Here is a 13,313-nt window from a genome sequence, read left to right on the forward strand (position 1 = left end):
CAAATAAACATTAACACACTTTCTGCAGGAGTAAGTTTCAAATTATTGCAGAAGGAAGTGTCACATGAATTCAGATTTCATTGATTCATTCTTTCATTCAGGATTTGCTGCTGTCAGTCCTCCTTCCTGGGCAAGAGGTGTTGAGCAAGCCTCAGGCCACAGCACTGGGCTGCTCTGTGCAGTGTGAACGAGGAGAAAGCTCTGGGCTGGATTTCAGTGCAATCAGAGCAAGAGGGAGGTTTAAATGCTCAAAGAGAACTGAGTGTTGGTTTGTCTGTCAGATGATAGTCTTGAATAATTTCCTACTGAGGCTTGTGATGTTTCTTTTTTCCTTTTTTTTTCCCTTTTTTTTCCCATGCAAAGCCAAACAACAGCAGCACGAGATACTTAGATACTCTGCTAAAGATGCACCAAGAGAGTTAATCCCAAACTGGCTGAGAGAAGTAAATACAATCTCTTCTGGTTGGGGAACAATTGGCATTTGAGTTAGGCCATGACCTGTGATTGAAATGGGAGGAAGAGAAGATTCTTCCTCTGGATGTGTTCATCTGGGCTTGTACATAATCTGAGAACAGCTGGAGACTCATAATTTTTAATTAGAATAATATCTGCTGTGGAAAGCCTCAAAACTTCTAAGAGCTCAGGTGACTGCTGTGCTCACCTGTGGGCAGATGACACTTATCTAATTGTGGCCAGAGAGCAGGTTAAGTGGGAGTTTTGATTTAGGCACCCAGAGAGAGAGAGATGTGACACATTGAAGAGACAGTTCTCCTGAACACAGGTCCCATGATCAATGCAAAAGGATTAATTCCAAGATAAAACCCAAGACTTTCTCTCTAGTGCTGAGCAGCCCTAAACTCAGCAAATATTGGGAATGGAGCGATTTCTTTGATATTGCACTGTGACAGGCCCAGGCCAGGCCTCTGCTCTTGGCCCTGGTCAGATAACACAAGTGATGGGCTCCTTCAGGCTCAGCAGGGCAGGGAAGCAGCAGCAGTCACAGGCAGGACAGCTGAAAGGCTGCAGTAACAACTAAGTTCCTCAGCAGATAACACAGGAATGATCAGTTTCCTCTCTGTTCCTGGGGATCTGCTCCCAGGAGCTGCTTCCTCCACCTTATCCACCTTCTGCTGCAGAAGCGATACACAAACTTAATGTTCTTTCTGAAAAGTAACTCAGACTACCCAGCACACCTCTGTGACCACAGCACCTGATCAAACTTGATTTTAAATTACTTAATTTAATTGTAGGAAATGGCCTTTGGCCTTATGCCGCTGCTTTTAAAAGAATTGCTCCAGCTCCAGTCATTATATTTATGCATGAACCACCCACTTTGATATGGAAATTGTTGCAGCCCAAGGGGATTTCATTAAGTAATTAGGGAGGAGAGCATATAATGTCATTTGCTGTAACTGGATCTACAGAGTCAATCAATAAGTGACCATATGTGCATGAGCCTGGAGCATTTCAATACCCTTAGCACCCTTGTGAAAAAGAAAAACAATGCAAGAGGGATCTCCTTTATCAGTGACACAATCTTGCAGCACAGGGCGTATTTTCATTGCTTAAAAGAATTGCACGAGCCATGCTGTCATATCAAACTGCACAAACCAGCCAGATTTATTGTCTGCCTGGAAATGCTCTGCAAGCAAAGAGCTTTGTGGTTCCAAGTCCAAGGCTTGACAAGCACTGTAAGAATAAAACCTGCTTTCTATCAGAGCTTTCAGAATCGGGCCGTGTTTTGCATTTATATTCCAAGTTTGCTACTCTTAAAGGTCAGTTTTGTTCTTGAGTCTGATAGAAATTCATGTTATTAAGTGTTAATGCAGCTGTAAATACAGCTTTCTAGCTTTTTTTTTTTAATCATTATTTGTTCTCCTGTTCTGTTGGCTAAAACCCTAGACAGCTGGTGTTTGCTAGATTGCATTCTTAGGGTGAAGAGTTTGTCCTACACACACAGAATGTGTTCATTCCTCAGGAATCAAGTGACCACACCAGAGCTAAACGATACATAAAGCTTACAATTTATTCTGGACTATGATTTCTCCAGATGCTTAAAGCTGGTACATTTATTAACTCTTGACTACAAACCACTGATTTTCAGTAGAAAAATTCATAAAAGAAAGAAGAAAATCTTTTACTGGGAGGCATTATTGGGAACTTTGCTAAATTCTTGCTGCTTCTCATTTGCAGTAAGATCTCAGCAAAATCTCTGGACATAGAAACAAGACAGAGTGGTTGAGTTTTCATTTGCAAGAAACCAACCAGTAAGGCCAAATGTCTTGAACTGGCACTGGCTGCACTACAGGAAGAATTTCCGTTGGGTTTTTGGGAGCTGGGGTGGGCCATCTGCTGGAAGGCAGAGTAGGCCATCATGTGCAGAGTAGGTCAGACATGTTCATGTCTGGTTTGCCATCCAAGCCTGTGCTGTTTAAATGGCACCCATTGCAGTTAGGTTTGGGTTCTGCTCCTCAGCTGCTCTTTGGGTTGGCTGGGTGGCTGCTGGCATCATGATCCATCGCCCTGGGCTCACATTTTCATGGCTCATTACAACCACAGCAACCTAAGCCTTGGGCCTGAGGTCCAGGGTAGCTGACTAACTGTTGTTCAAGGTGCCCTGAAATTGTTGGGAGTCATAAATGTCACCAGTGGTGGGATCTCTGTGAACATTTGGGTGTGAACACCCTGCCCACGGAGGTTTGAGCTGCAGAAGGCAGAACTGCTGCCTGAGGGAGTCCCTGTCTGAGTCCCACCTGCAGCCACCAAGGGCAGGGACCATGGCCTGGAAAAGGTGTAAAGGGTTTTATCCTTTGGTAGCACAGTTATAAAACACCTCAGTCCTGCCAAGAAACCTGTGACTCTTTTCCAATCCTTTTCCCAATCCTGTAATGTTCAGGAATTGATGACACCAGGAAATGGCTGTGCTTTTTGCAGTCAGGCTGCCAGCACGAGGCTGCCCATCTCAGACTCTGCAGCCCCTTGCTCTAGCCAGACTGTTGGCATACACTGAATAAACCCCTAATACTCCATGTGAAAAAGCCCTGGACACACATGTTTTCACTGAAACCAAGGTTTCTTTAAGCAGAGAGACTAGTGAGAACTTAAAGACTTTATCAGCCTTGTGTATGGGGCTGCATTATGCAGGGAAAATATAGATCATGTCCAAAAACAAGTTTGTTGTTTTGGACATGATCTATATTTTCCTATACTGAATTCAGTTTAATTTTGTTTATTTATGACTGTAAAATTGCTCAAGAGTGTGAGGCCACACCTAACTAAAGGGACATAATACATTTTTTCTTTCCAAATGTGTTCCTGTTATCTCACTGCCATCTGACTTTGAATGTCCAATCCTGATTAATTGGGGATTCCAGGTAAGGTTGTGCAGGGAGCTAGAGTCATTATCAAAGCAATGGGTGGTTATCAATTCAAAGAAATGGGTGAGGAGAGTATGATGTAGCCCAGGATGTCTTGGGTGTGTTTGCACATGGTGAAATGGAGAGTTCCAGCCTTGGCCAAGGTGAAGCAATTTTACTCTTTGGTTTTGTTTATGTGGGTATGCAGTAATGATGTCATGTGTGCGGTGACTCCTGCTTCATATTATATCTTTTTTTGCTGGTTGCCAATGCCTGGCTGGAGGATCCCATGGCAGCCACTGCTGAGGGCTGGAGGAAGCAGAGTAACAGGACAGAAGTTCCAAAATAGGATTTTGTACATCAGCAGCTGTGTGTGCTCCTCAGGAGCCAGCAGCTGGAGATGAATCCACAGAATGGCATCTGCCCATGAAATCTCCTTTGGCAAATCCAATAACGGAGAAAGTTTAATGCACATTGTAAATCTGTAATTTTAAAACTCTTCCACCACCTCCTCAGACCTGGGAATGCTCTCCTTGCCCTCCAGACCCAGCATGAAGGCTTAGTCTTCATCAGGGAGATAAACTACCATGTGCTGAGCTTCCACCAGGGAAGACTTGCTGCAAAGCTCATTTGGGGAGCTAATTTGGATAATGGATACAAGTTTCTAAATCATTTAATGCACAACAACACAAAAGCCTTCACTATGGTTGGTACCAGGTTCCCCACAGGATTATCTCTGTGCCAAGTTCTGCTTGTATGGGTAAAGATATTTAAAATTCATTTTTCTTCAGTGACAAAAACTAATTTTCTAAATATATGAGGAATAATAATAATAATAATAATAAATTGGTATCCTATCTCCATAATTCTATGTAAATTAAACATTAGGTTTAAAAAATACACAAAGAGGGATCAATAAATATATTATTTCCTTAAATAATGGACACAGGTGAACAGTAGTCATAATTTCAACTAGACCTGTACAGTACAGCTTGCTGAGGCGTTGCTTCTCACCAGGGCTTTAAGTGTTGCTTTGACAATAAGGGTCAGAAATGTCTCATAGACTGCTTACTCTGAAAACCCTACAGAACATTCTCTAGACACATTTTTGAAGGCAGACTAAATGTAAAATTTGCTATGTACATGGTTTTTGGGGGTTTTTTTGTTTGGGTTTTTTTTTTTTTTTTTATTCTAGTCATTCATGACTACTATGATGGGTATCTTATTAACAGGATAGTGTTATCATACATTTTTCCAACCTATAACTCTCTAGCCATTTATTTTTTTTTTTTGTAAATATATTTGTTCTTCCCATATACAAAAAATAGAAATACAACCTCCTTTCTCTGCAACCAAACATGTCCTGCAGTAAAGGCAATATATCCTTTAATGGTTGGAGCTTTGATTTGCAACAGAATATCTGAGAGGGATATTGTTTCCATATTTAGGCAAATATCTGAAATACAAAATTACATAAATCCATACAGAGCCATTTCTAGACACAGCAGCATTTCTAGCAAAACTGAGATAAAATGCTTGTGATCATGGTCAGGTGCCCTTATAGCCCCAGGAAACAGGGAAAATCAGAGCAGGTGAGTTTTTGGCTGGAGAAAAGAAGGAAAAGTAACAGGTGATGCTCTGATGGTATGGTAATAACTTTATAATATCTGTCTCCTGGAAAAGCTGCAACCATCCGCACTGTGTGAGGCAGTGATGTGATGCATGTTTTTTATGCTCTGGATTAATGTGAAATACAAGGGTCCTCAGCTGAAGTTCAGCACACCCAAGTGTATCCACCCAAAACCCGGTGCAGGGTGAGCTGTTCTGGACAGGATATTCCAGGACATGTGGAGGATTTGGGGCTGCCTAGATATTGCATTGCCATCTAGTGAACATCGCTGAAACTGCACGGTGAGGCCGGGAAGTTGAGATTCCCAGCACGGGACAAATGGAAAAAGACGCAGAGGCTTCAGAAATGCTTGGTTGGACAATCATTATGCAGTGGCAGAAAGAAAGTATTATTAGAACTGCCCAGGCTCCTTCCTTGTTTTTCTGAAGGAGGAAGAATCAATTTTGCCAGAGAACAGTAGGAGAAATTTGAAACCCTCAGCTCTTTCATTTTCCTTTCCTGGATGTAGGAGAACTCAGGGAAGAGTCCTTGGTACTCCCTCCCTGTAAAAGCAGAAAGGACAAGCTGCAGGTGTTGCACACTTGCACAGTGTTTCCTTCTTCACCTCAGAATTTCCTTGAAAACAGAGTGCAAATATGGAACTCTCATTTCTCATTCAAAATTTTTCACTGTTTGCCTTTGGAGTGCTCCACAGTTTGCTCATTACTCCCACACTGTGACACAGAGTTGCAAAGCCTTGGTCTGTGCCACTTTCTGCTGGCTGTGTGGCATTCCCAGGCTTTGCTGCATGGATGCATGTGGAGCATCCTGGCTGGACATCAGATGCCTACCAAAGCCAGTCTAGCCCTACCCTGCCCAGCTGGGCTGGGGAGAGGAAATATGGGAAATGAAAGGCTCGAGGGCCAAGGTAAGGGCAGGGAGAGATCAGTCACCAGTTACTGTCCTGTGCAAAACAAACCCAACTTGGGGAATCTTGTTTAATGTATCACCAATTAAATCAGAGTAGGGAAATGAGAAATAAACCCAAATCTTAAAAATACCTGTTCCCCCACCCCTCCCCTCTTGCTGACCATATCTTTATTCACAGCTCTCTACTTCCATCCTGCCAGTGGCACAGGGGGACAGGGGGTGGAGGTTGTGGTCAGTTCCTCACACCTTGCCTCTGGTGCCCTTTCCTCCTTGGGGGAAGAACTCCACAGAATCTTCTCCTGCCCCAGGATGGGCTCCATCCCATGGCAAACAGCCCTCCATGAAGTTCTCCAGTGTGGGTCCTTCCCCCAGGCTGCAGTTCTTCGTGACCTGCTCCAGCATGTGTCCCTCCATGGGCTGAATTCCTTCAGGAGCACAATGCTGCAGGGTGGCACAGGGTCACAAACCTGCTCCAGTGTGGGCTGCCCACAATGCCACAGCCTCCTTCGGGCATCCATGTGCTCTGGCAAGGGTTCTTCTACCCTGCAGGTGGATCTCTGCTCCCCAATGGGCCTCCCTGGGCTGCAGGGGCACAGCTGCCCCACCAGGAGCTGCCCCAGGGGCTGCAGGGGAATCTGCTCTGGCACCTGGAGCACCTCCTGCACTGACCTGGGAGCCTGCAGGGCTCTTTCTGATATCCTCACTCCTCTCTCCAGCTGCAATTTCTCAGAACTTTTCCCCCTTTTTTGCTATGTTATCCTAGGGGCACTACCACTATCATTGATGGCTTGGGCCTTGGCCAGCAGGGTGTCCATCTTGTGGCCATCTGGCTCTGTCTGGCATGAGAGACAAAAATAATAATTTCAAAACAGTAAAATATGTCTTTTTGTATCTAACCATGACATTCTGGGTTTCAGGCTGCAAGAGAGCATTTCTTCCAAAACACTGTTTTGGAATATCCAAGAAATGACTGTGAAAAATAAAACAAAAAAACTTAGAAGGGATTAGCAAGAGAAGTTAATAGAAAACTGCTCCTGAATTATTTAGTTAGGAATTCTTGCAATTCATTTCTTATGCTTAGAAAGAGGTTTATGGGAGGTACCATAAAAGGGCTAAGGTGTGAATAAAGAACAGGAAAGGATTTAAACTTTAAATGCATGGTCCCATACCAGTGAATAAGGTAATTTAGCTGCTCATCAAGGGAGGACTGGGCCAGTTTTTTCAGAGGGACTCTGCCAAAGCTAGACATATCAGTGACTGACCTCCTGCATGACTTTTGTGGCCTCCTGCACTCATGATCTCTCTTTCTGCCTGGTTCTCAGCTCAACAACAGTGTTAAAAAGCCCAGTCCTGAAACATGCAGGTATAGAAGAAGACTGTAAAATTACCCAGCAAGGCTTCTCACAGGATATTCTCCAGGATATTTGAGGCTTCCATGAGTGACACGTGGTATGATATGAACTCAGTGACTTTCTAAACCAGATACTAATAAAAAATTATATGTCATGAGATAGATTGCATTTATATTGATAGGTAATATTATTAGACTGTTCTGAGCATTCCTGCTTTCCCTGGTTAGTTTGCACGTGTTAGGCACAAACCCACACTTGGCAGAGTATCAGTAGCGAGCAGTTTGGGGCTGCAAACTCACCAGAGGTACAAGGTTCATGGTGTCCCAACCTGTGCAGTGCCCAAGGCTCTCTGTGATCAGATTTCTAGTTCTTCTTGCGAAGTTCTTCACCTTGCCTTTCACTTTCTAGTTATCAGCCTACAGATCCCTACCTACACCTGCAGCCATGCTCCCTATCCTACTCTTCCAGAGTGCTCCTATTCTCATTGCTTTGCAAGGGGGTACTCAAGAATTGCTGACATGGCTGTGCAGTTAGTTTTTGTCAAAAGTCGTTCCCATCACCATGTGAGATACCCTTCATTCTTCCCTGCCTCTACATTTCATTCCTAATTTGCAATTTTTACTTTAAAGCCATGTATTAGGGAGATGGTAGAGCACAGTGGATGAGTTGCTGAAATAGACAATTAGCATTTCCCAGAAATGTACACACACGAGGCTCAGCAATCAATTAAAGCTGAAAAATCTGTTCCAGACTGAGGCACATCTCAGCCAGCTCTTTTAGCACAATGGCACAATAGAAAGATAACATATAATAGCAGATACTTGGAAAATAGTATTTACAGGCAACACTTTACTTGAAAAGATGCCCTGAAAAGGATATTCATCTGAAGGGAGCTCTGTCATTTCTTGTAGTCCCACTATCTCCTGTACTTCTTTGGGTTTTGTTTCAGAAGAGTTGCTGTTACACTTTCTGTATACCATGAGCTATGGACACCACAAATACATATTTCATGTAATACATGAAAATAAATACATATTGCCTGTAAACAAATTTCATCATCCTTTGCGCAATACTGAGAACTTCTGGTCTTCTAGGGCTGATGACTAAATACGTGAATTTAACCCCTCAAAAATTTAAGCACTCATAAAGCTATGTAACAAGTCTCAGTCAGATCTCATTGATCAGAGCTAACTGCCTAAATGGTCTCCTCTGTGTGCTGCATTAGAGAGATTGAACAAACTCAAATGTACTAATTCAAGGTAGAACCACTCATAAATGGCTTAAATTCAGATATCTGTTTGACTTATTATTTCTCAATCCTCTGTGATAATGCTAATAAGATTCAAATTTCAGCTTTTAGTTACCGTCTTAGTGCAAAAGTTCCATACCTTCTCAGTGATTTCTCATGGGCATTTCCTCACAGCACTGACTCCTTCTTCTTCACAGCACAGCCAACAAACTCCAACTCTCTCCTCACCCAGCTACCTCACTCTTTTGTAGCACTCATCTTCTTACTGGACACAGCTGTGGCCTGTTAAGGGCAGGCCTGTTCCTGATCTTTGGTGATTAGTACAGCTGCAGCACCTCAGGTGTGAGACTGCCTTCTGCACTATTTTCTTACATTCAATTCCTCCACAAGCCTTTAGTGAATAATGAGATATTAGACATTATGGAATAATGGATTTCATTTCTATCTGGAAGGCTTTCATGTGGTGTGATTTAGCCTCTACCAGCACAGCTAGGGCTGCTGACCATTCATGTTCCTGAAGCTGTGAAGTAGGACTTGCAGGACTCTCTTACCAGATGAGTTTAATACCCTCTTCAAAGTTTTCACAGTTGCATGAGGCATTGCCACGCTAAACCATCTGTGTATATTTGCCTTTCTTTATTTTTGTGTAAAATTTCAGGGACCACCAGCCTCTTCACTCAGGAATTCCAGACAGAACACCCCCTTTGGGGTGAAAGCAGCCTTTAACAGAAGTACTTGAATGTTTTGATAGTTGGTTCTCCATTGCCTAGGGAGTGCTTGGCTCCAAAAAGGAATTCAGGTGAAACACAGGGTAAAATCTGGGTTTTCATCTGGTTTCATAAAATCTGGTGTTCCAAGATCATCTAAACTCCAAAAACTGATCCACCTTTCTCCTTCCTTGAAGAGAAGATGCATTTAGCATTTGTGTTGTGTGGGATCTCAGTCTCTCAGAACTGGGGGGCTCGGGAGTCCTGGAATGCTGCCAGAAATGTCTGGTGGCTGGACTTTGATCCCACATGGGAGATGACATCAGTATGAGGACGGGAGGATTTCACTGGGGTGAATGGTGAAGGGACAAGTTAATTGGAGTGTGAGATACAGGGTTTAAGATCCCTGTACAGGGGGGTCTAGAGAGGCAAGATGGAGGGATTGGGGCGTGCCCTTCTCCTTCTTCTTCTTCCTCTAAGCCTCCATCTTCTGTGGTGATGTTGGCACTCCGGGATTGGACCTTACTAGGGGAACACTGGTTAATATGGGTAGAGGGTATTGGAGAAAAATGATAAATATTGTATACGTAACTCCGGGTATAAAGATAGGTGACCGCCCCAGGGGCTTTCAGTGTGTGCCCATGGCTGACTGCTGAGCAGAACTCTGTCAGGCCAAGAGAAAATCTTTTAGATAAGCAATTAATAAACACCAAGACCAAGAACAAATCTGAAGCTTCCTCTCGTCCTTTCGAACCCGGGGGCCCAAGGCCATCTTTGGGCTTTTCCCCAGACCATCTGAACAGCCCAGAAATCCCACAGTGTTGAGGTTCTGCATCAGGATAGAAAGGCAGATCAAGAGTTTCTGGCTCTAGGTTTTTGGCTACTTCTGATTCTAACGCAGTAAGAATTAAAACTAGGAGAAAGAATCCTCTATTTCTCAATCAGTGTCCAAACAGAGCTAAAATCCCCTTCATCTTTGTGGATTAAAAATCATCTTCCTCCAGGACTTTAGCTTCATGTGAAGGAATAACCTCAACCCTAGAATAGTTTTCATCAGTTAGTGTAATCCAAATGGATTCACATTAAAATAGAAGCTTTTGGAATGCACATATTACACATTTTGGCTGATATCTCTGGCCATTAACTTATTCTTACTGCTAGAAAAATTGTGTAATTGGTGTAAGTCTGCTAGACTTGTTCAGGTCATCTGTACCAAGGTGACATGCATGTACATCCATTCAGCAAAGCAGGTGATGCTCCTGGTTACCAGGGAAGTCTTTGTCTGCTGCCTGGAAGATTTGATGTCTACTGGAATAGATTTTCTGAATTAAACTCCTAACTACACTGACTTGTCATAGAATTAAAGTCTAGTCTTTGCCAGAAGTGCTTTCTTAATGCATTCCCACTACTCATAGGAAAGATGGAAATAATTAGTGGCTTCTGGTAACCTTTATCTCCTTGTTTTCTGTCAGAGTGACTCTGTGAATGTCAATAGTGTTCTTCATTTTCTCCTGCTGAAGACAACCAGGCTGAGCTTGTCAAGGCTGCAGAATAAAATGCAGCTCCCACCACAACACAGTTTATGTTTGTGGAGGGAGTGCTTTCACGGTAGTGATAACTTCTGATTTCACAAAACAGACCCAGTGTTTGACCAGCATAAAGACAGTTACACCTGTGGAGTGAATGCATGGAAAAGGAAATGCTTCCACATTTATAGCAAAAACACAAGAAATGTCTGTACCCAAGAGTACCTGCACCTCTAGCAGGTACTCTAGCAGGCTTTCACCTTCTGCTGCTGGGTTTAGTTCCTATCATGAAAGTATCGATCAAGACATTTAAATTCAGAAGCATTCACATGGGGGCTTTTCAGCTGGAAAAATTATGAGGGCAAAGTAAGGGCAAAAATGTGACTTTCCCAATCCTACACACAGATCTGGTAAAGTTAAAATTGCAAATCTGTCACATGAAAGAGCATACACAGAGCTCTGTGTAATTCCTGATTCATCCACACATCCTTGGTGCTACACAAAGGATGCTGAGCAAGAAGTAGGGCCCTGAAAACTTTGGGTGGGTTTACCTATATCAACGATGTATTTTGTAAAAATGCCAGTTTGTATAACTTAAAGGAAACCCTGGTCTTAGTAAAACACTACAGAATATTAATGGCGATCAAAATCTGTCTTAGAGCTGCATTCAACAATCTTTCATCTAGCAGACACTTATGATGGACTTTTTGTTTTACTGCTTTAAAAGTGTTGTAATTGTATCTGGTGATGTTAACTCGCAGGGGTCGCAAAACTTCATTACAGCCAGCAGAATTTTTCACCGCCCGCGCTGAGGCGAAGCAAGAGAACTTGTGAAAATCTGGATGTCCTTTGGGTGGCGCCTGCTGCAAAGCTTTTGGTTTCTCTTCTTAGAAAATAGAAGTAAAGAAAGGCCCCAGCCTGGTGCTGCCCAGGTGGGCTGCAAATCCCTTCCTGCTTCAGGTACTGCTGGGAGAGGGTGAAACCACTGAGCATCAACCAACTGATAGGCAAGGAGGGAACAGAGAAGGGAAAATGAGAAGCATTTATTTATAACTGCAGTTTGCATTTGGCATGCACAAGTCATTTGTCTTTCTGGTTTCTGTTTTTATATGGCTACTGAGAAGAAAAAAAAAAGAAGCTGCAAGAGTATTTTATTAGTTATTAAATTTATTGTTTTATTATGCTGATGTGCAGACCTGTGAATAAAACAAGCCCTTCCCTACTTTCACAGTTAAAAGGACATAGAAGGCATTAATTGTATTTCTTTTTCAGGGTATAGTAGAATGTTTGTATTACCTTAACAGACCGTGGTAGGCAAGGTGGGAAGAGCAGGTTTTAACACATGCTTTGAATGCATAATTACAGTTAGAGATCAAGAGCTGGCACACCTGCTCCGGGTGTAAGTGTGTGGGCTGTCAGGTCTTTGTTCAGAGCCGACTTTCACAAGCAATTATCACACTTAAGGACCTGGGGTGGGTGGGGAACGTGAGGAATGGGCATAGCCAGTCTTGCCTGACACCCAACCTGCTGGGCCAGCGGAGCCAGGAAACGGTGTTGTAATGTGCACTGGATGTGCCAACACCATCCTGCCAACACATCCAGCTCCAGGGATTTGGAAACAGGCCTCACTTCCTGCTTGGATTCCTGGGTTAGTTTTAGAATTGCCTCAGTTTGGACGTGCTGGTGCTTACCTTGTTCCACAAAGTCTTCTCGTTTTTGTGATCCAGAACATAAATCACAGAATCAGAACATCCTGAGGTGGAAGGGATCCACAAGGATCATCGAATCCAGCCCTTCAGTGAATTGCCCACACAGGGATCAAGTGCACAACACTGGTGTTATTAGCACTGGGTTCTGACCAACAGAGACAGTGAATGCTGTATGCCACTGATATTTCTAATATAGCACACAGAAACATGCCCTTCTAGGGAGCTGCAGCATGCCTTAGTGAAATGATTTAACAAGGTTAGCCATAGCCTAGAGTAAATGCAGGGAGCCCCTGACACAGGGAATGATTGGCATCTGACTCCATTGATTCAGAAGGCTGAACAATTGCTTTATTAAACTATACTATATTACATTATACTACACTATATTAAAGAGATACTATACTATACTATACTATACTATACTATACTATTACTATTACTATATTACATACTAAAGAAAACTCGTGACTGTCTGCCCACAGCCAGGACACAACTTTGACCCAAAAGGCCAATTAATATAAACAATCATTACCAGAGTCCCATTAAGAACTTACTTCAGATAAACAATCTTCCCAACACGTTCCACAAGTGCAAAACAACAGGAGCAGCAAGTAAAGATAAGAATTGTTTTCTCTTCATTTGTCTGTGCTTCTCCAGGAAAAAAACGGAGAGAGACAATTATCTCTCTCTGTTCAGAGAATCTGAATGCCACAATAGCCTCAGTTATTTATCAATTTCCAAAAGTGGTTTTCTAGAAAAAGAAAACATACCCCAAAATACCAAGAAAAGAGACACAAGAGCTTAATTATTCAACACAGAAGGCTTTATTTACAATTAAACATAAGGATATCTGAAAAAAATATTTGAGCTTTATT

The sequence above is a fragment of the Melozone crissalis genome, unplaced genomic scaffold (assembly GCF_028551555.1).
Source record: "Melozone crissalis strain CALT ecotype California unplaced genomic scaffold, PUWL_Pcris_2 ptg000004l_1, whole genome shotgun sequence".
Lineage (NCBI taxonomy): Eukaryota > Metazoa > Chordata > Aves > Passeriformes > Passerellidae > Melozone > Melozone crissalis.